This window comes from Dendropsophus ebraccatus, chromosome 11 (genome assembly GCF_027789765.1).
Source record: "Dendropsophus ebraccatus isolate aDenEbr1 chromosome 11, aDenEbr1.pat, whole genome shotgun sequence".
Taxonomy (NCBI): domain Eukaryota; kingdom Metazoa; phylum Chordata; class Amphibia; order Anura; family Hylidae; genus Dendropsophus; species Dendropsophus ebraccatus.
The window spans coordinates 40784873-40812166 of record NC_091464.1 but is presented as its reverse complement, the minus strand read 5'-3'; the positions used below and the strand labels follow the sequence as shown (position 1 = coordinate 40812166).

The window sequence follows — 27294 nt, the reverse complement described above, 5'->3', positions numbered from 1 at the left end:
TGAGTGGAAATGTCAGGTGAACTCGAGAATCTCAAAGAGCCTTCTGTTTGTCAGCAGTACTGTGTGTGAATTATCTGAAAGCCCTTCTGCCCATCTGTACTTCTTTTGAGCACTTGTTTCTTATGCAGAAGAAATACCATTCACATCACAACAATGACATTTATTTTAATTTAATGGTAAATGCTGGAAAAGAACCAAGTGATAGACACAAAATACCAAAAAACATATGCTACTATGTGGTGCAGTACGCTCTGATACAGTGTCACGTAAGGCAAATCAAACCAAGCATATGGACACTATTTTTGTGTATTGTTCTTATACTTCCTTCATGAAAAACCAACACCTTTCTAAATACTTAAAAATTTCCTACCATTTTGCTGCTATGCAGTCTGTGGGAGTCCTGTACATAGCTGACTTGGCTGCAGCTTCTAACATAGATCCAACAGCTTATAAGTGGTGCAGGTGAAAAGGTGACAATAGTTAAGTATGGTTAAATGTAGAGATGAGCGAGTTTACAGTAGGAACGAAGTGAAGAGCTTAGTTCCTATCTGCATTTTGCTCATCTGGCTGCGGGGCTTTGAAGTCTGCAAGGCTCTGTGCCGCTCCTCCCTGGCTGCTGGGAAAGTACGGATACAGTCCTGGGAAACTTCTCCCAGTTTTCCAGGACTGGATCCATCTTCTCCCATCAGCTGGGGAGGAGCGACAGGTAGCGGAGAACACTTCAAAGCCTGCAGCCAGATGAGCGGAATACAAATAGGAAGGAAGTGCTTCTCGTCGTTCTACTGTAAATCTGCTCATCTCCAATTTAAAATTTAACTGTTTACTAAACCGCAACTAGGAGCGGAGAGGTAAAGCAATCAGAGTACAAGGCAACAGGGGTTGTGTCAGGATATGGGACCAGAACAACAAAGGACAGGCGTAGCCCTGACGCTGGCACCCGTCTGCTTTCCCTGCCTAATTGCCTCAACAGCCCTAACGGCAGCAGACAACTAGTCTATGGTCCCTTAGTTGATAGGTATGAGTTTAAACACGGAACAAAGACAAGACTAACACAACTTCAGAGGTCCAAGTCAGCAACAAGAGGGAGGTGCAGTGCAAAACGTGATCCAAAAGAATCGTCAAAGTCCAAAAAGCCAGAAGTCAGAATACCAAATACACAAATGCAAGAAATGCTAAGACACACTAGTAAACTAGGCTCTATCACAGGCAAGGCATGGTAGACAGGGGAGGATACTTATGGGGCCTGGAGTCCCAGCCCCACGCGTGATTGGGACTGAGACTACAGCCCCAGACCCACACTACAAGCTGACTGGTGGTGACGGCTGTCAGTCAGCAGTTAATTATAATGGCCAGCTTTGCCGATCGTCCAGGGGCGGTAAGCCAGGGATGCCGTCGGAGCTGTCAAGGAGCTGGCCTCGTGCTCCGGCAGTGGCGGGAGCCGAGTGCGCGGCCCAACTCCGGACAGGTTGTTAATAAAAATTGTTCTCTGATGGGTAGAATCAACAAATCTCTAGTAATCAGAAACAAATTCAAAAAGTATTCAGATTTCAGTGAAACCAATCATTTTATAATTCATTTTAGGTAAATTGCAAAAAATAATAATAAAAAAAGTTATTTTACAGATAAGTGAAAAAAAAGATCCTTTAGCAGGCTACCCCATAATGCCTTACAGTCAGTCCTTCCCATATGATTGACTATTATGAGTATAATATGAGTATAGTCCTATACTGGATGAAAGAACAACTTCCACATCTTGCTGCCCTTACATGGAGGAGAAAGTGGAGGAGGATGAGACATTAAGAGAAATAAGTGGACAAGGAGCAGTTGGCAGTGGAGGGACATAGGTAAGGGCACATGAACAAAAACAATAATTTACATTTACTCAAAAATGTCAAGGAAAAAGACTAGTGCCACAAAAGTTTTTTTCCCCCTTACTTAGGAATGATTTTTTGCTGCCACTGATTGCTAAGCAGCAGCCAAAGTATGTTTTATCTGTTGCATAAGTGTGTTGGTGGTTACTTGCAAGAAACACAACCAGTGCTTATTCACCGCATCTACTGCTGGTTGTTACTGATAAGGTCCTCAAGTACCAGATCAAAAGTAAGATGGCTGCTGCTTCACAGCATAAGGGTGTGTGCACACTACGGAATTCCCGCGTATGACCCACGGCGGATTCCGTCGCTCACACCCGCATGCGGCGGCGCGCATCTCCGCCTATTCTATGCACGGGCGGATTTAGCATTCCGCCGAAAGAAGTGACATGTCAATTCTTTCGGCGGAATGCGGAATCCGCCCGTGCATAGAATAGTGTGTATGGCACAGGCGGAGATGCACGCCGCCGCATGCGGGTACGAGTGACGGAATCCGCCGCGGGTCATACGCAGGAATTCCGTAGTGTGCACGCACCCTGGCCAATTAGTGTGAGAAGGATAAGGGCATTTCCTTTTAAATGTTGTGTGTATTGAAGGAGGTAGGTGGAATTGCCAAGAGCTCGATGTTTTTCTGACAAATTTTCTTTTCATTTATAATATTAGTTATTTCTGTCATTATATTCAGTTGCTATAAAAATTAAAAAAAATCTCACTGGAAATTTCTATTTCCTTTTTTGACTGTATAATTTGCTCAGTGCATTTTCAAAAAGGTCAACCTCCCATTACAGTAATGTACATTTTCACATATGATTTGCTGCACACTTATTACATGCTGCTCAATGTACTGTGCTGGTGCCTAATGTCCTTGTGGACAACCTGTTATTTATATGCTGGTCAGGAAAAGCGTGCAGGTCTATGTTCCATGAAGTGTATTTACTTAGTTGGCGATTACACTTAAAGCTTTTAATTACCAATTTTTCATTTGAGTGGATTTCTCCACAGGTAATGTAATGAGTCACACTTGCTATGTCTACCAATAAAATATACAATAATATATACCAACAATGACTACAGGTGTAGCACAGCTGAAGCTGTTCAGCTAAGCTATCAACAGTCCTATTTAAAGCTACAGATTTTATACCATGGTCGCACAGCACAAAACGTCAAATGCTGCTCCAATAACAATATTTTGTATAATAATATCATTTTCTACTTTAAATAAACAAAATTTTAAGTCTGGCTCAGTTAACACTGATATTTGTTGGTTTCCATCATCGATTATGTAAGATTCCAGTCTGTCTGTTGCATGGTTTTTACAGTGGCAAATAAGTGCCAGATAGCAAAGAAGCACATAATTGCAAACTCAGATCAAAATCTAAATCAACAGTAGATGTGATATAAAGCAAGTTTGCAATTTACATTCTTTTTTTTTTTGTTATGATGGAAAACACAGCACTTCCTGTTTTCAGACTCTTTTTTTCTCAAAGAGTCAGAGAACAGGAAGTCCTGTGTATCCCAGGTCATCTGAGCACTCACAGAGAAGACAGTCATGTGATTGACGTACACATTGAGCCGTGACAACCAGCACAAGTCAGCCTATTTAAATTCATTGCTATTGGCCGCATGTCCCCTCTTTACACAGGGAGATGCGTGGTTGATAAACAATGAGTTTAAGGCCCGCACAAAAGATGTGGTCAGCTGAGCATTGGACGTTTTCCAGCTCCTCGGCTGATTGCTGAGCCTTTTTTTTTAAATATATTACTCTTATAAAATTAGATTACTTTGTAATATAAGTTTAATATATATATATATATATATATATATATATATATATATATATATATATATATAGCCTCTTTGCTGACACCCAAATTTGCACTTGGAACTGCAGGGCTGTCCATACCCTGGTCCCTGCTCCCTCCCTGTGATCAAACTCTGCCACCAACACAGCAGTACCGTGCATGGGGGAAAGCTGACTGCAAGTAGCTCTAAGGTTGCCATGCATGCATGCCTCTTCCATATACTGTAAATTCTAATAATAAAGAATACTGACATCACAGCCTGCATATTCTAGGCATGATATACCTGTATGACATACATATATAACATTCCTCCAAACTGAACCCTATGGCAGTCATTCCCAACCCTATTACTAGGCTTGATCAAAAGGAAAAGCTAGGTTCGATCGAACTCGAACTTAGCCGGACCTTCCGCATTTGATTGCTGATGTCTTCACGGTCCGTGTGAAAGAAGGAGACATCCCGGGGACCGCCTGGAATTCCGGGATTTACCTAGGTAATAGGCTGTATCCCGGAATTCCAGGCAGTCCCCAGGATGTCTCCTACTTCCGCACGGACTGTGAAGGCATCAGCAATTAAATGCGGAAGGTCTGGCTACAGTAGGTTCAAGTTCGATCAAACCTAGCTCTTCCCAATGTTCTATTCTGAAGGTCCGGTAAGGGTCGAGTTCGATCGAACCTAGATTTTTTCGATGTTCGATCAAGCCTACTTATTACCAGTGGAGGAAACACTGAAAAGTTTCTTCACTCCGAATGAACCCTAGCTCCCTTTCTTACTTTAATTAATCTTAATCCTTAGAGGCCCTATTAAACCTCTAGATGTTTTACAGGAGCGATTGCCAACCATGCACAGACACAGTGAGTATGGAGCAGTGGGAGGGGTCCCCCCGAAGGATCTTTGGATCATTTGACTGGCCCATGAAAGTCAGCGACGGTCTACTGCCGCCTCTCCCATTACACGGAGCGATGCGCTGCAGACCATCACTGAACTTTTAAAATGTTGAAAGGCCATGATAAGCGACATTATGCATGTGCTATTACACCGAATATTTATCGGCCTGAACGGTCGGTAATCGTCCAAGTAAGGCTGATAATTGTTCAGTGTAATAGGGCCATAAGTGTTGCTATTCAGGATCCAGGATCTGCAGCAGATTTTATGTTGAAGATAACAATGTAACTAAACGATGGCACACAGCATAAAATTTGCAGCTTCAAATCTTTAAATGGACCCCAAATGGGTATTCTTATGTTCATTAACCTATACCATATCCACATCGTGGGGGAAATGGGTGCCACCATTGAAACCCCTACAATCTCAAGAACAGGGCCCAACTTGCTTGTTTTAAATGAAACAGTGGGGCAGCACATACATCACTGCTCTATTTATTGTCTGTACAGCAGCAGCAGATAGCCAAGTGCAAATCCACTGTTCTGTCCAAAACAAATGTGTTGGGGCCTTATTCTGGAGATTGCAGGAGTCACATGGGTCAGACCCCCACAATCTCACACCTATACTCTATCCCCTGCAGTTAGGGGATAAGTTAATTTGGAATACTACATAAAAGAGTTGTACAGATCTGAGATGTTATCCCCTATCCACAGGATATCTATAATATTTTAGCCAATATTTGTACACTGCTTTATCTGTACCCATATTATCCTTGTGCAAGCTGGGTATGCCTCGAAATTTTAGGGAACTCCCAATTAGGTTTCAGTCAACCCCTATATGCCCAGTTAGCTCTGTTTGGGACTCATTGCTCACTGCTAAGGGGTATTCAAACTGTACACTACTTACTCTTACTACTTACCGATAGGTCCCCCATATGACTTATTAGTATGATTGCTGTATTTTTTTTTCTTTAGCTATAGAAAAAGAGTTAATATTTAGAGCATTCTTTTGCAGAGAATACTCCAAGCCATAATGATGGCTTGTCATGCTAATAGAACAGACATAGCACTGGAGCATGAAAGATTGCCACAGGGGAAGACTTGCAAGCCTCCAGGCAGAATGGAAGATGCATAAACAAGCGTGCCATGACTTTTCTTAATCAAGAATTTTATCTAATTATACCCAGCCAAAGCCTTGCTGCACTGACAGATACAAATTCTTGGAGAACATAAAATCGACTTCCCATTAAGAATCACATCACAGATTATATAAAATAAAAGATGCTGGTCACATTACACACTAAGAATTATGGAGTTGCTTGCCCCGTTTTGAATCTTGGGAGAATTATGATCCTTAATTTTATTTCCTTATGCATAACTATATTTTGGGTACAACTTAAAGGACTGCTGCCTTAGTAATGTTTTGTGCCAAGAATGTGTCAGCACATTTTTGTATGCACTTTCTTCTACTGTCTTGTATGTTATGCTGAAGAGTTTATCATGTGATTAAAGGGCATTAAAGAATACCTGTCATTATAATTTTACTTTGCAACAACAGGGGGCGCTGTATGCATTATTTTCTGTGCTCTGTTGTCTGTAATAAATACACTATGGGGGACATTTATTAAGTCAGACGTTTTTTACGCCGGACTTAAAAATGTCCCCACATCTCCGGCGCTATGGGGATTTATGTAGAGGCGGACTGCCTCTACATAAATCCTGTGCGCTCCAGTGCGCACGGCCGAAAACCTACGCCAACTGAGGACTGGAGTAGGTTTTCGGCGTATCTTTAAGATACAAAAATGATGAGTCGTGCGGACCCGTCGGAAAGTGCCGATTTGCGAATATTTTATTCGCAAATCGCCCATTTGCGCTTAAAATCATTCGCAAATCAGCACTTTCCGACGAAAAACCACATTTCGCCGGAGAATACATGTCCCCCTCTGTGTGTTTTATACATTTATTATAGTTTTGGGGGAATGGGTGTGTGTGGGGGGGAATATTTATCTTGCTCCTAGTATCCCACGCAGTATTGCCATCCTCTCTGCACTGAAGGTTCAGTTGCTAGTAGAGTATTGTTGTACCGTACAGGTACAGTTGTAAACAGAGGGGATGGCTCTACAGCATAGGATGCTGCTGATTGGTCCATGGCATGTGTTGGGCCGGGGCTTCATGACGGGAGCCGTGCGCGCTCCAGGGCTATAGACATATTCTGTGCAGCTTCGTCATTTGATGAAGTGAACATCCCATGATACTAAATAAATGGAAAATGACTAAGTAACGTGGTGGGGTTTGTACAAAGGCACCGCAGCAGCAGAATGTTGTGAAAAAGAGGTAGGAAAAACTATATATTAATCTTTTTTTGTGTCCCAAACGACAGGTAAAGTTTAAGCAATTTTTTAATATATTGCTGTTGGTGCATATAAAATAATAAACATCCTATGCTTACCTGTCCGTGTTCCCCCGATGTCCTTTTGTGGTGTCGCCAGTGTCCCTCGCTGGCTGCAGAGCTTCTACTTCTGAGACAAACTTGTCTTGGGAGTGACAGCTCACTCAGCCAATCACTGGCCACACCGCTGTCCCATCTCAGTCAGTGATTGGCTGAGTGGGCTGTCATTCCTAAGATGAGTTCACCTGTCTCTTGGGGCTGGTATTGCGACTACTCCGACACTGCCAAGACATTTTAGTTGTATCAGATAGTACTGTAGTAGTTTATAGATGCTTAGATTTGTAATAACTTTCAGATTTTACAGCCTCTGCAGCTGCGCCCAGACATGTCTAGATGTGCCTAGTCTGTAACTATTCCACTGAAGTTTTGCAGCTTCAATGAAATGCAAGGAACGCATGCCGTTGCTTGCCTATAAATTACTTAAAAGCACATATTTTGTGAAAAATACATGGACAGCCTGGAAAACAGCCTATTAGATCAATGCTACCAGTATTATGTTTAAACAGGAACACAGGTAAGATACAAGTTGTATCCTTCCTGTATTCCTCCAAGCTCCCATCTAAATGCAAAAGCAGTGCATCTGGGACACAGTGCACAATGTGAACACTATTCATTGATTTGTAGTGATGGCAAACTGATTACAGTGCAACAATCCAATCTTGCAAATATGTTATCAGCCATTCATTTACATAGCGCCAAAAAGGTGTTAGTATATTATAATCAATGTTTTCATTTTTCAAGTTCAAATTATTTAAAATCTGTTTCCAATCCAGTCCCCCCTTTTCAATACTAGAGCATATAGACATCATGTGGAAGTACCATTTTATTAGACAGGAAGACTGCTCCAAAGAAAAGTTCCTAATGTGGAATACTTGATGTTGCCATGGGTATCACTGCAGCGCTCCCTGGCGATAATAGTTGATCAATAAGAGTATAAGGCTGGGTTCACACTGCGTTTTTGCTGTCCTATACGGCTCAGTTTCTAAATGTTTTATTTTAAAATACAGAAAAATGTGGTCAACCATGTTTATGTGTAAGCTATTTTTTTTAATGGATCTCTTTTTTCCAGATCATCTGTTTTTCCTCCATAAAACTAATCTGTTAAACGGACAGCAAAAATGCAGTGTTAACCTAGCCTTATCTGGAATATCTTTCTCTCTACCATGCTATTTTTCAGTTCATGCGACTTACAAATTGTTACGACTAGAGTCATGAATCTACTGTACCATCACAAACGATGGCGTAAGCCACATAATGGAGCGAAGCTTAAGGGGCCGCTGGTCTTTACCAGCACCCACTGCAAGATGGGATAGACTTGCTGCGGCAGACGACCCCAAGGTCTTTACCCCTAGCCTGGCTTGCTAGCAACAGCGGGCGAGGGGACAGCTGGTGGTGACACGTTAGCAGGCAAGCTGGACACACAGCAGGACTCATTGCTAGAACCACAGGCAGCAGGAACAATGGGCAGGAATCACAGGAGAGCTGGTGCCACACACTAGGAAGCATGCAGAGGCTCCAGGACAGGAATTTATAGGGAAGTGCTTAGTATAATTAACCAATGAAGGGCATAATGCCCCTTTAAATTCAACTGACCTGGTGTGCTCGAGCCCCAGGAGTCCAGGCTCGCGTATGCCAGCGGCGGGGAGAAAGAGCAGGAGTGTGGTAAATTATATTGCTGGAGGACCAGAGTGCAGGCAAACCTGCATCCTGGCATCGGGGAGATGGCGCCCAGCGCATGGAGAGCGGTGGAGGGATAGGAGTGGCTCGTGGTACAGGTTGCGGCCATGACACCAATGCTAGGTTTGTATAAATCTTGCTTGTGTGTTTGGCTTAGGGATGTTTTTATTCATTCTGCCTCTTTAAAGTGTGTCACCGGCTGATAAATTCTGTATCATTGAATCTTCATATAAGCTAATTTTTACTGCTCTAGACATATCAGAATGAAGCGGAAAAAACAAACAAAAATAAAATAGTTTATACCTTTTTATACCTTTTTTATTATAGCTTTATGTTCCCCAAGTAGTCTGAATTATATGACAATAAGAGGAAAATTTGGAACCACATCAGTAACAGTCTTGACAATCCTATCAATGGAGAATACAGTGGGAGCAGACATCATTGACACAAGACATGACCCCAGGGGATGTGCTTGAAGAAGGAAATGTAAAGCGCATTTATAATTTAGACTTACTTTTCTATAAAGAAACCTTTTTGGTTGCTCTGGAGAAGTTGCCTAGCAACCTCTAGTGCGGGAAAAACATCATCCGTGCAGCAATATAAATATGAAAATTACAGACACCGTGGAAAGGAAAAAAAAAAGACGTTGATAGCAAAAGCAGCAACATGCATACAAATTCTGTAAAACAGTATAACTTTGAAGTGGAATAGACTAAGGTATTAAGATTATATTGTTATGAGAGAACACAAAGGAGCCCATGGATATGCTTAAAGAGAGAAGGGCTTAGAGTTGAAATGATTTTCCCTACCATTGTATGCTACTTATTTACTCATTTACATTTATGTATCATTTTAAAGCTAATAGTTATTTAAAATATTTTAGAAAACCTGCATGGTTTTGCTTTACTTACCTTTCAGAGTGGTGACAAGGTATCATAGGGCTCTCACCACTATTATTAGGCCCCCTTTATTGTGCTCAGCTATTTCTCTTTGTCTTCATTTACAAGCAGGATAAGAGTTGGGTGGTTTTTTAATGGTGCACACAGGTTCTTCCTTTCCCTTAATTATCAACAGTTTTTAAAATAAAATAAAAATAAAAATCAGGTGACATATGGTGCCCATTTGTATTTAGCCCCCCCAAATACAGTGTGACCCATAGCCTTCAGAAGTCATCATAGTAAATAGCGTCTACTTGTGTGGAATTTCTTCTCAATATAACTACTGCAATTCTGTGAGGCCCCAGAGGTGGCTTAGAGGACATCAGTGTAACGCCTGGAGTAGTGGATCCACTGGACCGTCACCAGCGATGGCACTAACCTCACCAGGGAGCGGAGTCTAAGGGGCCGCTGGTTTTCACCAGAGCCCGCCGCAAGGCGGGATGGACTTGCTGCGGCAGGCGACCCCCAGGTCGCTACCCCTGGCTTGGTTGCTAGTGACGGCAGGCGAGGCGTGGCAGGAGCAGTAGGCGGGAGATGGTGCTGGCAGAGGTCTGTAGGCGTAACCGCAGGTGACAGGCTGAACACAGGAGCAATGGTGTAACAGGGGAGCAGGAACCAGGAACAAGGACTAGGGACCAGGTAGCGGATAGGAATCAGGAACAGGGACTAGGGACCAGGTAGCGGATAGGAATCAGGAACAACAGGGAGCTAGGCCAAACGCTATGGGAAGCATGTAGAGACTCCAACACCTGTAGTGGGGCAGGGCTGGAATATATAGGGAGTGATTGGTGCAACTAACCAATTAGGAGCGCACTGCCCCTTTAAATCTGAGACAGCCGGCGCGCGCGCGCCCTAGGAGGCGGGTACGTGTGCGCCGGCCGGCACAGTGAGAGACAGGAGCGGAGGAGAGGTGAGGCGCCCCCAGGGGCCGAACTAGCAGCAGCGCCGGGTCCCTGCACAAGGACCCCGGCGGCTGCATGGGGCAGGAGGAGGTCGCGGCGGCGGCCCGGAACACGGGAAGCCGCCGTGGCCGTGACAGTACCCCCCCCTTTGGCCTCCCCCTCTTTCTTGCCTGCAGATGGCGGCAAATCAGTGATGAAGTCCATCCCTATGTGGTGCCAGGGAAGGTCTGGACCTGGCAAGGACTGTAATAGGCCGGCAGGCCTTAGTCGGGAGGACTTGTTTTTGGCACAGATGGTACAGGAAGCCACAAAGTCCTTGACATCTTGGAACAGACTGGGCCACCAGTAGTGGCGGGAGATCCGTTGCCCGGTCTTTTGGACTCCAGGGTGCCCGGCCTCCAATGAGGAAAGTCCCCACTTCAAAATCCTTCTTCGAAGCGCAGGGTGAACATGGGTCTTTCCAGGGGGTATTCTCTGAAGAGTAGAGGTGGCGACTGGCACTAGGCGATCGGGAGGTATAATGTGGCGAGGGGATGTGGATTTGTGGATGAGATCCTTCTGTAAGTTCTCCCGGATGTAGGAGGACATGGCCTCAGTCTCGGGTACGGAGAGAGGGTACACCCGACCTCGAGGAGAAGGAGTACCAGGAAAGAGGTCTTTGGGACAATCGTACGCCCGGTGAGATGGTAGAGAGTCCGCCTCCTCGGCAGAGAAGGCATCCGCCAAGTCTTGGTCTTCCGCCAGTAGGCCGGATAGAGGCTTGGCGGGGTCAGGTGACGACATAAAGTACTTGGTCTGAGGTGACTTGAGACACTGGTTGGAACAGTCCTGACCCCAACTGAGAATCTCCCCGGTTCTCCAGTCCAGCTTAGGGGCATGTAATTGAAGCCAAGGAAGTCCCAGGAGGATGGCGGGAGAAGAATGGGGCAGGACGTAGAAGGATATCTTTTCCTGATGTAAAGGACCCACCTGGAGGACTAGAGGTGCGGTCTGGTAGTACACATGGTCGGTAAGAATCTCGCCCGTGACCGAGGAGATAGTCAGGGGCCTGGCTAGTTGGGTCACGGGTAGCCGCCATCTTTGGACCAATGTTGCCGCAATAAAACTTCCTGCTGACCCAGAATCGAGAAGGGCAGTAGTCTGGTGATTTTGTCCTGAGGGTGTCTGGATGGAGACCGGCATAGACAAACTTGGAAAGGTGGCATTCACACCTAGGGACACCTGTCCCACCGGACCTAGGTGCGAGCATTTCCCGGATGCTTGAGGACGTTGGGGACATCTCAGCCGAAAGTGATCCGAACCACCGCAGTAGAGGCAGAGATTCAGCTCCAGACGACGAATTCTTTCATAAGGCGTCAGGTGAGCCCGTTCCACCTGCATAGGAATCTCAGGAGAGGGCTGGGACACCGGAATGTCAGGGTTCTGGAAGACCGGCGCCAGCTGGTGATGGCGACGGGACAGGCTTAGTCGTTGTTCATGCCGAACCTCCTCCTCCCTCTCCGAAAAACGAGTATCAACTCTGGTGGCCAGTAGGATGAGTTCGTTCAGGGAGGTAGGTAGGTCTCGGGCGGAAAGCACGTCTCTCACCCGACTGGACAGGCCCTTCTTGAAGGTGGCTATTAGAGCGGCCTCATTCCAGTCTAATTCTGCCACCAGGGTACGGAACTGGATGGCGTAGTCGCCAACAGAGGAGCTCCCTTGAGAGAGGTTGAGGAGAGCAGTTTCAGCTGAAGAAGCACGGGCAGGTTTCTCAAAGACGGAGCGAAACTCGACTAGGAAGGTTCGGAGATTGGCAGCAGCAGGGTCATCTCGGTCCCACAGCGGCGTGGCCCAGGCAAGAGCTCTACCCTCCAATAGGCTGATGATGAAAGCCACTTTAGAGCGCTCGGTGGGAAACTGACTACTTAAAAGTTCAATATGCATGGTGCACTGAGTCAGGAATCCTCTGCACAACTTGGAGTCACCAGAGTATTTGCTTGGGAGAGCCAGTCGAAGTGTAGAAAAAGCAGCAGGAGGTGGTGTGCGCTGGGCTGTAGTATGCTGCTGTAATGCGGCAGTGAGTTGCTGGATCTGCTGCGCCTGTTGGGCGACCACACGGGCTACGTCACGGATATCAGGCACCTCGCCGGGATCCATGGTTGGAGCCTACTGTAACGCCTGGAGTAGTGGATCCACTGGACCGTCACCAGTGATGGCACTAACCTCACCAGGGAGCGGAGTCTAAGGGGCCGCTGGTTTTCACCAGAGCCCGCCGCAAGGCGGGATGGACTTGCTGCGGCAGGCGACCCCCAGGTCGCTACCCCTGGCTTGGTTGCTAGTGACGGCAGGCGAGGCGTGGCAGGAGCAGTAGGCGGGAGATGGTGCTGGCAGAGGTCTGTAGGCGTAACCGCAGGTGACAGGCTGAACACAGGAGCAATGGTGTAACAGGGGAGCAGGAACCAGGAACAAGGACTAGGGACCAGGTAGCGGATAGGAATCAGGAACAGGGACTAGGGACCAGGTAGCGGATAGGAATCAGGAACAACAGGGAGCTGGGCCAAACGCTATGGGAAGCATGTAGAGACTCCAACACCTGTAGTGGGGCAGGGCTGGAATATATAGGGAGTGATTGGTGCAACTAACCAATTAGGAGCGCACTGCCCCTTTAAATCTGAGACAGCCGGCGCGCGCGCGCCCTAGGAGGCGGGGACGCGCGCGCCGGCCGGCACAGTGAGAGACAGGAGCGGAGGAGAGGTGAGGCGCCCCCAGGGGCCGAACTAGCAGCAGCGCCGGGTCCCTGCACAAGGACCCCGGCGGCTGCATGGGGCAGGAGGAGGTCGCGGCGGCGGCCCGGAACACGGGAAGCCGCCGCGTCCGTGACAATCAGTGGTCAAATGGTGTAATGAAACCAAAACCAAACCCATCATAACTTGAAGCTGGAAGGAGTATGGTACAACTGCAAACCTATGAAGACATGGCCGTCCACATAAAGGACATCCCAGACAAGGAAAGCTCTACCTAGAGAAGCATCCAAGAGGCCAAAGGTACTCTGGAGGAGCTGCAGAGATCCACAGCTTAGGTGGGAGAATCTGTCCACAAGACAACTAGTAGTTGTGTACTGCACAAATCTGCCCTTTATGAAAAAGTGGCAAGAAGAAAGCCATTTCTGAAAGCCAGCCATAGGAAGTCCAGTTTGCAGTTTGCCACAAGCCATGCAATGGAAATAGCAAATGTGGAAGAAGGTGTTCTGGTCAGATGAGACAAAGGCAAACTATTTTGCCTAAATGCAAAATGTGAAATGTGGTGGGCATGCTGTGGGTATGCTTTTCTTCAGTAGGGACAGAGTTGATGGTAACATGGATGGATCTAAACACAGGGCAATACTGTAGCAAAACTTATAAGGTTGGGTTTATATCTATCAGGCGATTTGGTGTCCTTTTGTGACAACTGATGCCACAACTGATGGCAATAATACATTGGTTATCATCAGTTGTCCTATCCTTTTTTTACATTAAACATCAAGGACGTATTGCAGAAAACAGCAAGCACTATTAACATGCCGGATGTTTTAAACTGTCCCATTGAAATGAATGGGATCAGTTCAAAGACGCTGATCAGTTCCGATGCTGCCGGATCACCATGTAAACCTGGCGTTAGATGGTACAAAAGACTTGAGACTGGGGCAGGGAAATTACCCTAAAAACGGCCAGAGCTACAATGGCATGGATTACATCAAAGCTGTTGCATGATTCTAGAATTCCTGTTCACAAATACTCTCCATCCAGTCTGTCCTTGACCTATTATGCAATAGGCTTACAGAAGCAGTTCACAAAAAATTATTATTGCCCCCCCCCCCAGGTAGGTATACGTATACTCACTGCAGCTGATCGGTGTGGCTTTGTTCCAGTCTTGTGGCGCCGTTCAAATCAGGCGCGTGCTCACTTCAGCCTCTGCAGTGACTCCTCTTCTCTGTCCTGAGATTGAACGCCGGAAGTCACACACTTCCATAGAGAATGCATTGAAGCTTGTGAGTTCCAGCATATAATCACAGGAGACAGAAGAGGAGTCACAGCAGAGGTGGACGTGAGTTGAACGGCACCGCAGGTCCGGAACGAAGCCACGCCGCCGAGGGGGGCCAATAATAATTTTTTGTAAACTGCTTCTTTAAATTTCAATGTGCAAAGCTGGTAGAGACAACTTGCAGCTGTAATCGTTGCAACAGGGGGCTGAATACAAATTATTACATCACACTGTCCAGGTTTTTTTTTTTTTTTTAAGTTTGAAAACCATGTATCATTTTCTTTCTACTTCACAATTACTTGCTACTTGTGTATAAAATCTAAACAAAATACATTAAAGTTAAAATGTGGAAAAGTTCAAGGAGTATGAATACTTTATTAGGGTGCTGTAAAAATATTTAATCATGTGGCTATATGGCCTAGGGCTTGCGTATGCTCATCTATTCATCTGCTGTAGTCTTTCATAGTCGTTTTTGCTTTTTGTCACATTTTTTGAACTCTTATTTCTCCTTTCATAGAGATGCATTCTGTATGTAGCATACAAACAGTGACTTCTCCCCAGATGGTATTGGCTTGGAAATATCTGTTTATAAATGGGACTGGGGGATCTATTCACATGAAAATAACGTTTGCCTCATCCACATAATGTTTCTCTCCAGTGATGCATTATTACACCTTGGAAATGTATTTTTAACAAATACCTTTCTGTGTGAGCCCAGGTGATTTGTTAAACTCTACTTTTTATTCATGAGTTTCTCAATTTTACTGAAGATTGATAGCAGAGAATTACACATAAAGCAATATATATGTAAACACAGGCTTTTCACACACATTTACCTACAAGAGATACAGTATGTCATCATAGAGAAGTTTAAGCACTGGGTCTAAAACAAGGCTGAACTCAGAGAAGGATTTTGGTTTCTATCAAATTCTACCTGTCCAGTGTATTAGCATTAGAACCAGTAGCATTTTCTGAGAAATAAAAACTTTTAGCAGCCAAGACTTTTGTCTGTACAGTTTCTTGGTCACAAAAAGACGTCTTAGGGGCGATCAGATCACGATGTAGAAATTTATGAACGGACAGTACAGAGATCTTTGTAGTGATCTTTTTACTCCTGGGTCTGTAACCATGACAACCCCTTGGTCTAGAGAAAAGAAGGTTTTACCACCAGCACAGATTTTTTACTATAAGGGCAATGAGACCATGGAACTCTCTGCTGTCTGGATATTTTTCTTAAAAAAATATGTAATATTTCAAGTTATGGGCATTAGATTTCTGGTGATACGTTGATCCAGGGATTGTTCTGGTCGCCATTGGAGTCGGGAAGGAATTTCCCCCCTGTGATGGGGCAATTGTCACCTGCCTTATAGGGGGTTTTGCCTTCCTCTGGATCAACACATTAGGGTTTCTGTAGTTTGAACTTGATGGATTCTTGTCTTCTTTTAACCTTTTTTATTATGTTATATCTTTGGCTTCTTGTTTTTCCAGCACCTTCCTTTTACACAAACTTGCCATCTTGCCTGCTCCTTTAACATTCCACCTGATTCTCCCAGTACTGTGCTTGTTCCTGGGTGCTCATAATAAGTTATCCCCACTCCCCAAAACACAGTGCCATCCAGTGTCTTAGATGATATTAGGGTCTTACTATGTGTAAAATAAGTAGAACAGATTAGTCACCCTCACAGACAGGTACAGGTCAGCAAAGTCCTGAGATAAGTAGAAATACATACAATAGCAAGCACAGTTAAATACAGTTTTTTTGTACATGATTAAAAGTATAAATATCCAAGAAGTAGACATGTATGCAACAGGAGGTAGTAAAAAAAAAACTACGCATTTCAAACCAGTAAACCTTTACACATGGTCACACTACATACATACAGAATGGGGTATGTATACCTTGACAGCACTTTCTTATTGCTTCTCTCTAGACTGTGCTTGTTGCTTCCCAGTGCCCTTATAACTAAACGTATTCCCTCCAAGATGATAATGCCGCCTTCCTTTGTGCCCCATACAGTAACAATTCCCTCCCTTGTATCCACATACAGTATTTACACCTTGTGCTCTTACATAGTAATATAGTTCCCTATAATGCCTTCCTCACATTAAGTGTCCTTGCACGGAAAAAGCCATACTAGTGCTCTTTCTCACAGTAATCATGTCCCCCTACTGCCCTTACACTTCAATACTGACCCCATAGTGCATTTACACAAGTAAAGTGCCCCCCAATAATGACATGTTCACATTAATAGTGCACCAACACAGTAAATATATCCTTGAAGGATTATACTTCTTAAAAACTAAACGGTAAAACAAAGTTCAAAATAAGCCAACACTGCTATAATCAGATACATACACAGTCCCTTGGATAGGAATCAACTCACCTTGCATCATGATGCAAAGGCAAGTGCTTCAAAGAACTATAAGAATACACAGCACTCACCGAGTCTTGTGAGATATCTGTATTGCAGGTTAACTTATGCACAGGCCAACATCTGTTTTACAATTTAAAGCTTTCAAGGCTATGTAGTGTCATGCAGTCCCTTTCCCAACTCTTATGCCATGTGAGTTTGACACAACTTTACTAGTACAAACAAAAGTACCGATTACCAACATGTAGATATCTAAAGAGAAACATTAAAGTGAATGTACCATCAGGTACATTGTTTTAAGCTTTTTAAAGGAATAGACCGTCACTGGCACAGGGATGCCGGAGGTGCAGCCATTTTTTTCAACCGCGCCACCGATTCCCGAGCAAAGGCCTGGCATGAAGCACTCGGAGCAGACCTGCTGGCCCCCAGTTTGATAATCTCCCGCCTGTAACACGGCTTCATTAAAATCCATTGAGCCACGTCACATAGGGGAGGGGGTTTCGTTACACAGCCCCCAGTGCTTCATGCCGGCGCCGAACCATTCATGTAAAAACTGAATGTACATTCGCTTAAAAAATAAAAAGTAAGCAACAGAAAAAGGTAGGAAGAGGTATATACAATGCAAATGAAAATTTATTTTAAACTATCACATTTAAATCAACACGTCCCAATGAGGAAAATGAGCAACATCTTTCATCCTGCAAGTGGAGACCCCAATCAGAGGAGTGATTTAAACATGATCGCTTAAAATACTTTTTCTTACTATAGTAATTTGCTTTGTATTTGCCTTTTCTTTCCTTTCTCTGTTTCTTACATGTGTTTTTATTGGTTCTTTATCATATTTATATGTTGGTAATAGGTACAATTGTGTGTACTGATAAAGTTGTGGTATAAGAGAGGGGTAGCATGATGCTGTATAGCCTTGAGAAAGCTGTGAATTGTGGAATAGATGTTGGCATGTGCATCTGTTAACCTGCAATAGATCTTACAAGAATCTGTGAGTACTGCAGATCCTTCTTTATGGATTTTGAAAACTTATATGTACAAAACTTCTTTCCCATCATAACAGTTTCCAAGAGACAGTCGGAATCCACAATGTTTGGAATTTATTTTGGGAAAATTGCTAAGATGTCTGTGGTACCTTACACCAATAGTATTGGGCACTGCATACAGGATTAAAGTGGTATTCTCCTTAAAACTTTTATTATTTAATAAAATGTAGAAGCATACTAACATGCAGTTTGTAATATGCTTCTATTTTCTTTTTTATACTGTTCTTCAGCTTGCCACATTAATTCTTCCTCTCTATTGAAGAAAACTTCTTCTATCCATGTCCTCTTCGACACACTCCTCTTCTTTTCCCCCATCCGTCAGAGACGGGGTCACGTGCTCCATGGGCTAGGTTAGCTAACCAATGAAGCTAACCCAGCCCACAAGAAGTCACAGTGAGCGGGTGACAGACAATGTCATGCTGCTGTAGGATGAGTACGGGGTGAATAGTTGGTTGTGTGTGTGTGTGTGTGGGGGGGGGGGGGCATGTGGGCGGCTCTGGACACTGGATGCTGCTGGCTGAGGAGGATAACAGCAGGGAAATTATTTGTGTTGTTTGTGTGTGTGTGTGTGTGTGGGGGGGGGGGGGCAATGGGGGTTCCAGCGGCCGTGGGTGACACAGAATGTCACCTTGCTGTCCTGGCTGTGGAGGATAACTGCTGGGGGCGGGATGTGGGCGGCTGTGGGGGACACACATAATGTTACACTGCTCTGCTGGCCATGGAGGATGACTGCTCCATGGAGGCTGTGAGTGACGGGGCTGGATTCCCTGACTGGAGTAGTGGGTGCTGTCACTCACAGCCTGCTGCAGGACAAAGCGCATGGGGCTGTGGAGTCTGTGAGTGACGGCGCCCACTACTCCAGCCGGGGCATCCGGCCCCATCACTCACAGCCTTCACGGAGCAGTCATCCTTCACAGCCAGCAGAGCAGTGTGACATTCTGTATGTCACCCATAGCTGCCCGAATCCCCCCCTCGGAGGAGGGCTGGAGCTAGAGTAGCAGGTGTCATCACTCACAGCATCCAAAATCTGCTGCAGGGGAGATAATAAACTTTGCGAACATCTCCCTCTGCAGCTAATGACCCCTTCCCCCCCATAATGACTGTGTGCCACCCCCCCATAATCACTGTGTGCCATCCACCCATAATCACTGTATCATCCCCCCATAATCACTGTGTGCCATATCCCCCATGATCACTGTGTGCCATATCGCCCCATAATCACTGTGTGCCATATCCCCCATGATCACTGTGTGCCATATCGCCCCATAATCACTGTGTGCCATATCCCCCATGATCACTGTGTGCCATATCGCCCCATAATCACTGTGTGCCATATTCCCCATGATCACTCTGGGCCATCCCCCCATAATCACTGTGTGCCATCCCAGCCCCCCATGATAAGTGTATGTTCTGTTGCAGTCCTGTGTTTACTGTGCAATGCAGTAATGACCAGTAGTGGGCAGGAAGAAAGCAAAGGGGGCCGGTACAAATGGACCAATCAGTGAAAAGCAATGCATGATGGGAAATGTAGTTTCCTGGCTGGCATCATCTTGTATATAGATAGGCTTTCAGAAAAACGTTTAACCCAGGAACAGCAGCAGCTAGAAAGACAGGGGATGGCTCAAAATACTCAGGGGGACTTGGCGAGTAAGAACAGCTAGGTTTTGGAGCATTTCATTTCTTTTTTTTTTTTTTTACTTCTTGGGGGGAATATTCCTTTAAGGACTACTATCAAAGGCTGGCAGGAGTCCATGCTCTTGTACACTAAGTATCCCAGCAGTCAGCAGTGATACTGTATACATTTACTATCCTAAATGACCTGTCCCAAAAACAAGACCTTCATTTTGCAGGCTCTTTGGAGTAGGTTTGAAACATAAGCCCTAGTCATAGTCAGCTGACCAGATCTTATTAGCCAATCAGTGCCAGACTTGTTATGCTCCACCCCCAACTTCTAAACACAAGCTGCAAGGGAGGCAGGAGTGGCGAGAAGATTCACAATAGGCAACTCTAAATATGGGGGGACAAAGGGTATCTGGGCCAACTACAGAGGGGGAGGGGGGAGTGGAAGTTATAAAGTATGGGGCCTACCTGCAGAGGGGGATGTATACAGTATGGAGGAACAACTTCAGAGGGGGGAAGTATACAGTACGAGGGAACAACTACAAAAGGTGGGAGGCTTACTGCCGAGAGGGTGGTGTATACAGTATGAGGGAAGGCATACAGAGGGGGAGGGAGGCATACAGTATGGAGGGCCATAGTGCAGAGAGAGGGGTGTATACAGTATGAGGGAAGGCATACAGAGGGGGAGGAAGCCATACAGTATGGGGGCCTTACTGCAGAGGGGGGGTGTATACAGTATGGGGGAGAACTACAAAGGGGAAGGGAGGTATACAGTATGGAGGCCTAACTATAGGGGAACCTACATTTTAGGAGGCCAACAATAAAGGGACGTACAGTATGGTGGCTAACTACCATATAGAGTGTGGGTTACAGTGTTGGGGCATATTGTGTTTCTCTGAATATAAGCACCAGCCTTTTTTTTTTTTTTTTTTTGTAGAAACACAGTAGTATGTTTACTGAGCTCTCTGAGTCCCTGCTTATCTGTTGACACTTTGGAATCTAAATCAGATCTGCTGGCCTAACTATAGGGGAACCCCAAACACATGTGAAGAATGTCTCATCTATAATTGCAGTCTATCCCACAGATCGCTGCTCCACAGGGAACAGGAGATTAGGCACATCAGAGATGTCTGGTAGCCACTTTTAATGTTGAGAGTTTTGTGGCTTTAACTTTATTCCTTTTTACTAAACTACATAAATCAGTAAATGAAAAGGCGGATCTCTTCTAATGTCTGTCCTAGCTGATGACAACTGACAGGTCAGAGTTAGTGAGGCACAAGTTGCTGATGAGTAACTTTCTAATTAAAACTATACTCGTTAGCTACACTGCAATAACTGTATGTAAATCATATAGTCAGGATACTAGTCATACATTATCTGTAGAGCTGGAGAATAATGACTGCTGTATTATCTATCCCAAAGTTATATGCTGTTTCTTATCTTTCTCTTATAGGGGTTATATATTAATTGTATATTTTTCTAATGTTTATAGCTAATGTAATTATTGGATGTGGTCACCAGCTAAGCCCAAAAGACATGTTAATAAATAAAATATAAATATAATAATAATAATAATAATAATAATAATAATAATAATAATAATAATAATATAAATATAATAATAATATAAATAAAAAATAATAAAATAAAAATTGTTATTTAAAATATTACGTGTTTAAGGAAATATAAGTCATTTATTGGCTGTAATTTTGGTGTTCTCTGAAATGTGTGTGTCCCTAAGGTGTCATTCAAACTGGCATATTGTACTTCTCTTTAACTGCACATGTTCATTATAATACCATTACGCTGCCCACGGTTCCACACTTATTGAAACTACAGGGATCTTATAGAGATACAGTATATGGCTAGGCTGGTAAAATGTACCTGTCTAAAAGAGGTTAAGTTGCAGAGGGCACATCAGTAATATAAGCTAAATGAAAGCCTTTTGAAATTATAATAAGAAAAGTGATTTGAAAGAATAACTGAAAACATTATTAAAAATCCTCCCTAATATTGAGATCCATGAGTTTGGATTCCTTCAAATGCTTCAGTAATGCACCTAAACCTTGTTGTTGCTAGTTGGGGATTTCCTTATATTAGAAACAACATTGAAGTGCTGCTTTGGAAGCAAAAAGGATTTTACTGATGCTTTGTGAATGCTTATGAATATGCAATAAGAACTTCTTAAAAAAAAAGTAAAAAATTAAAAACAGTATATGCGTATAGTTAAGCACCTGATTAATGGGGTACTCCATGCGGTGGCCTTTTTTAATATATGCCCAGGGATAGGTCTTTTAAAAATAATAAAGTGCACCAACCTCCATGGCTCCTGCGGCGCCACCGGTAGCTTTCCGCTCCGCTCCACTGTTTAGCCACTTCCAGAACCTGTTGTTGTGGTGTTGCAGGCCCGCCCGGCCTATCAGCAGTGACAGCAGTTGATTGGCTGGGCAGGCCTTTAATGTCATGGCCCCAGGACATGGAAGCGAACAAACAGCAGGATGGATCAATAAGATATCAGTGGCGCTGCAGGAATCAGGGTGGTAAGTGCACTTTATTGTTTTCAAACAACCTATCCCCAGGCATATATATATATATATATATATAGCTCACCAGGGGTACCCCTTTGATGCTTTTTTACAGTTTTACAGCTTCACAGTGAAAGTGCTGCTTCTATAGACTTACCTGTACATGTGTCCCTGAGCCTAGGTTTCTGTAATATGAAAAGTTATATTTCTATTTCTGCTTGCTGTCAGTAAATGCAGACATATGTACCTGTCTTTGCGTCACAGCTCTGCATTTTGTTAGTATTATTGATGTTCTCAGAGTCTGAATGGAACTAGAATGTTTTCATTCACAGTCAGCAAGCAGAGATCTAAACCTACAGTACACCCCCACCCCCGATAAACAGATGCCCCCTATGCAGCACACAGCTACAGAATGTGCATGTCAGCTTTGCTACATCATCAGCTAGTATAGAATACATACTGGGGTAATGTGATGCAAAATCTGTGAAAAAACTGCCCTGTGTTTATGGTGCAATAGTAATGACAGCAGTGGGCAGGAAAGAAAGCTAAGGGAGCGAGTACACAAATGGGCGAATCAGGGAGATGCATAATGGGAAATTTAGTTTCCTATGTTGGTCATACATCGGCTTTTAGAAAAACTTGTAACTCACAAAAGACAGGAGATGGTTTAAAATACTCAGGGAGACTTGGTGAGCTAAGTTTGGGAGCATTAAATTTTTTAGCTCCTAGGGCCAGTTTACACAGAGTAAAATTGGCAGAATCCTGCCTGCCATCTGTTTCAATGGAACAGCTCGGGCAACTCCACTTCTGCCAAAACTCCAAATGCGTGCAGCCACCACTAAAGAGAGTACTGTTCACACATTTGCACTCTTTTGTTTTTTTGGGGGGGCTAATACTGAGTTTTTGCGCATGGTTTATTTTTTTGCTTAACATTTAACAAATCAAATGAGCTAGGTTTCTCCCGATTACACCATATTTGCCATTTCTCTGTTTTTTTTTCCCACCAGGAGTGGTCATGGTTTTAGATTAGCTACCTTTTTTGGCTGATTTATTATGTGCGATTTTTAAATTTTTTTCACACAAAAAATTATGCAGCTGAAGCTAGTTTAAATTTGTGCAGGTGGCTCTGGGTTGGCAGAAGGCAGCAGCAGGGGGAGACAAGCTGCCTCTACTGTGTGAGGGTGGGTTCACACTACGGAATTCTCACTGATAAACTCTGCGGAATTCTGCGGGCTGTACGCTCTCACAGACGCGCGCCTTTCTGCCGGCTCCATAGACACCATTCTATGGGCCGGCTGATTCCGCACTCCGCCGAAAGAATTGACATGTCAGTTCTTTAAGCGGAATGCGGAATCAGCCGGCCCATAGAATAGTGTCTATGGAGCCGGCAGAAAGGCGCGCGTCTGTGAGCGCGTACAGCCCGCAGAATTCCGCAGAGTTTATCCACGAGAATTCCATAGTGTGAATCCACCCTAAATCCAGAGCATGTGGCCACATGCCCACCCTAGTGGCCAGAGGTGTCATTACAGCAGGAACCAGAAGAAGGAGGAAGATTCTGGAGGATATAAGGGTGAACAGGCCCAAGATTAGCATGGAGCACAGTAGAGAAGTGGACAGGAGTAGGACCCAGGGGCCACCATCAAGGATAAGTAACAGAACGCTGCCAAGTGGCACCCAGCAGTGCTACACTGAGACAGCTCTGAATTACAGCTCTTGTGTCTAATCGAGAGATAACTAGAGCTGTCAATCACAGCTAAGAGGAGGGTCTGGAGAAGGTCTCAGTACAGAGAACTCTGGGCACCCAATAAGAGGAGCCTGCCTCCTGGGAACTTGTCATAGCAAAGAATAGAAGATCAAACATTTTTCTTTGTAAACAATGTTATGTGGAATAAGGAAAATGAAACTCTGAAAAAGTTAATTAGAAAAGAATTCTGGATCCACATGGCACATGGGCCGGATTGCTAAGCAGCTGTGTAGCTTTCACTGGAGAGGAACAGGAAAAATGGGGAAGAGGGTGGGGAAGAGGGACAGAGAGGGTGTGCCAGCCTAATGCATACACAAACTAAGCCACGGCCAAAGGGCACAGGCTGCCAGTCTAAAAGTTGTTTTTTTTATGACAATAACTGCATCACCTGCTGAACAGACCCCAGGACAGATCTTGGATTAAAATCAGCTATCCGAAGGTACAAGTGGTTTGGGGGGGTCAGTTGTGGGTACAGAGTCGCTTTAATATATCTGTTTTTCTGTTGGTTTTCCACTAGCTGCATCCCTCCTATATGACGAAGGATACTTTTGATAAAAAAAATGGAACTCATAGGGAACATTGCATTGTCCCCAGTAGTACCATCATGAAAGGAATCTCAGTAGAAGATGTCAACATCACTAGGCTATTATTAGATGTATTGCAAAGAACAGGCACAACTGGTAATTTTTCAAGGATTTATACAGCCCACATCAGTATCCACTCAGTGGTAGTAGTATTCTCCTTTCCTGGAAACTGAATATGTTCTTTTATAGGTCCTCTAATTGTAATGTCTTGTAAAAAAAAAAAAAAAAAGGTCATTTTATTCTTTCTTTTGCAATGTAGAGTTAGAAACTATTGTGTGCTTATCGTCAAACAATAAAAAAGGTGAGTGTGTTGCCTTCCTCGCCACAGGTGACAGCTAATTACCTCACAATTAAAACAATTCCCTTTACTTAATGAGGAAGTGCATTGATGTAATGTGTAACTAAAACTACCCAGCTCTACAGGAGATGATTCCACAAGAAGATAAATAGTGCAATTTGCTATTACTGTAAAATTGATGAGCCCAGGCAGGTTAGAACATGTTTAGTTTTGGCAATTATCTATTTTTTTTTTTTTACTAGGGAACATTTTAAGCAGCAAAACCTTCACATTCAAGAAAGAATACAAATAATTGAAAACTAGATTTATTTTTAAAATGAAATAGCATCCTGGTAACACCGTAAAGTTTGCTTCACATCAGCAGGCAACCGTGGTCTCGAATGATTCAAGTGTTTAGAGCACAACATCCTTATCTCGCCAAGTAAACCTCTACAGATTTATAATTCAATAAATAAAAAAATTCTTCCCAACATCTGCTCTGAATCGGGGTGTTTCTGTAATTAGTTTTCATACTCCTTTTGTCCAGCCATCTGTGCAAGTTTGATAACAGTAACTCAACTTGACATTATCTATACAGTGCACGATTTTTTGTACTTCAATAAATCCCTTTTCTCCTCTGTCTTTGCCCATGTGCTACGTAGATTATAGGTTTTTTGCTGTTAATCCTCATAGCTCAAACTTTAATTCCTTCATACAACTTGTGTAACCTTAACTAGCCAATAAAATATACCTTCATGGGAAGTGAAATGTCTAATTCAGGTGTAAATGTTAAATTGGAAATTATTTGTAAAATAGAATTTACTCTTAAAGCAACTCTGTAGCCACAATCTGCCCCCCCCCCCCCAAACCACTTGTACCTTCATATAGCTGCTTTTAATCCAAGATCTGTCCTGGGGTCCGTTTAGCGGGTGATGCGGTTATTATCCTCCAGGCAGATTCTTTTTTTTTTAAACATTCTTTAAAGTTTTTAGATTTTTCCCCTTTCATCAGCTGTGAGAACACAGCACATGGGTTGGATCGTTAAGGCACCTGTGCAGTGTTCACTGCAGAGGAATAGGAAAAATCCTGCCAGGGCCATTCCTAATGATGAACGGAGGGGTTGTGCAAAGTTAGGGCACAGATACTCTAGGCCACGGCCGTTTGGCACAGGGCTGCAAGTTTAAAAGTTGTTTTTTAGGACAATAACTGCATCATCTGCCGAACGGACCCTAGGACAGATCTTGGATTAAAGGCAGCTATCCAAAGGTATAAGTGGTTTGAGGGGGCAGATTGTGGGTACAGAGTCGCTTTAAAGTGTACCTGTTACGATGGGCTGCTTCTAGATCAGCAGCAAGATCCACTGCTAATTCGGAAGTTCGGGTCTCCATGGATTCAATGGGGGTCACGCACATTACGGTCTCATTGCCTCTCTGTATCCATTGAGACCCAAATTTATGGATTAGCAGTGGATCTTGCTGCTGATCTAGAAGCAGCCCATCATGACAGGTACACTGTAAAGTGATTTTTTCAACAAAACATACATTCCTGTGAAAGGGAGCATATTACAGTTACAACTCTTTTAACAGTATATCCTTCTGCCAGCATAGAATGATAGTTACATTTTAATTTTGAGATACACGAAAATGTTTTCCTCCGAAAAAAACATACTTTTTTAAGCAATGTAATTCAATGGTAAACAGATTCAACTATATGGTACACAGCAGCATCCCTTTTTACCATCCATTAACAAGTTTTTTTCATGTATATGATATGATAGGCTGGGCTTCTCATTCATGAACGGATCTGTCTATATTAAATGATTGTACATCAGTTTGCTTCAGTTGCCATCCGTTTGCATATCAGTTTATATTTCTTCCTGGTTTCTTACTTCTTCACATGCTCAGTAAAAAAAAACTGATGATGGTGGATAACTTGCAAATGGCTATGCAACGGCATTGACTATAATGTAAAAAAAAAAAGTGCACTTTCCTTTTGAGATTTGTTTTTTTGACAGACAAAAAATGGTCCATGAACAAATTTAATGGCATAACCCCCCCCCCCCCCAAAAAAAAAAACAACAGAACACTGATGGATTCAATGGAAACAGAGCACAATAAAAACCCATTGAAATGAATGGGGAGATTATGAAATTAATTGGGAGACGGATCCAATTGGTTCCGTTTCTCTGACATCAAAATGGAAAGCTAAAAGGAATTGTGCTGGAGAGTCAAATGCTGGTGTGAACCTAGCCTTAACTTCTTAATGACGCATGACGAATATACCCGTCATGCGCCGTTAAGGGCAAACAGAGAGGGCTCCCGGTGTGAGCCCTCCCTGCAGCCTGCGGTCCCCAGTTGCTATGTGCAGCCGGGGACCGCGGGTATTAGCCGGCGAGGCCGATCGCCACTCCCGGCTTATTAACTATATAAATGCAGATGTCAAAGCTGACAGCTGCATTTAAAGGGGTTATCCAGCTCTACAAAAACATGGCCACTTTCCCCTACTGTTGTCTCCAGTTTGGGTGGGGTTTTGAAACTCAGTTCCATTGAAGTAAATGGAGCTTAATTGCAAACTGCACCTGAACTGGAGACAACAGTA

The 27294-nt window shown here is 43.9% G+C and overlaps 1 long non-coding RNA gene across 2 annotated transcripts in view; it reads left to right on the top strand.

Annotated features, from left to right (window-relative positions):
* LOC138768011 (uncharacterized) overlaps nt 1–25131 on the top strand; it is a 161418-nt gene extending 136287 nt beyond the window's left edge. For both annotated transcript variants that reach the window (XR_011358909.1, XR_011358910.1), the window contains exon 3: nt 24960–25131. This is a non-coding gene — a long non-coding RNA (uncharacterized lncRNA). The remainder of the gene's footprint in view (nt 1–24959) is intronic.
* Nucleotides 25132–27294: the final 2163 nt, after the last annotated feature.